The sequence below is a fragment of the Penaeus monodon genome, chromosome 29, assembly GCF_015228065.2.
Source record: "Penaeus monodon isolate SGIC_2016 chromosome 29, NSTDA_Pmon_1, whole genome shotgun sequence".
Taxonomy (NCBI): Eukaryota; Metazoa; Arthropoda; class Malacostraca; order Decapoda; family Penaeidae; genus Penaeus; species Penaeus monodon.
The window spans coordinates 31,375,430-31,375,912 of record NC_051414.1 but is presented as its reverse complement, the minus strand read 5'-3'; positions in this window follow the sequence as shown (position 1 = coordinate 31,375,912).

Here is a 483-nt window from a genome sequence, read left to right as displayed (position 1 = left end):
TACGATAATACTGTTAGTATAGACAATCATTCATGGTCAAAATAAACCCTCATCTACATCTACAAGGAAAGATTTTTCGTCCTTCAGTCAGGTACTGTACCCGAGGGAGATGTAGTCCCCCGATTCTACGCGAGGAAGTAGGAATTCCCCCCCCCCTCCACCCCACCCCTTCATCCTCGCCTACGCTAGGGGGGTTTACAAGGCGGCCAGAAACGGGAACAGGCATATGGTACCTCCTCTGTGGCTCGACGAAGCTTCCCTTGCACCAGAATGAAGTTGGTGAGTCGATTTTGTGTGTGGGGGGGGGGGGTTGTAGAAGTCATGATTTCTACTTTTATCAAAGTTATTGATATATTCCCAATAAAGATAAACGAAATTGCTGAAATTCATATTCAAATTATTTAACTTTGCTTTACAGATTTCAATGTTCATGGCCCTGGTTGTGGCCCTGTCTGGCCTCCTGGGTTCAGCTCGTGTCATGCA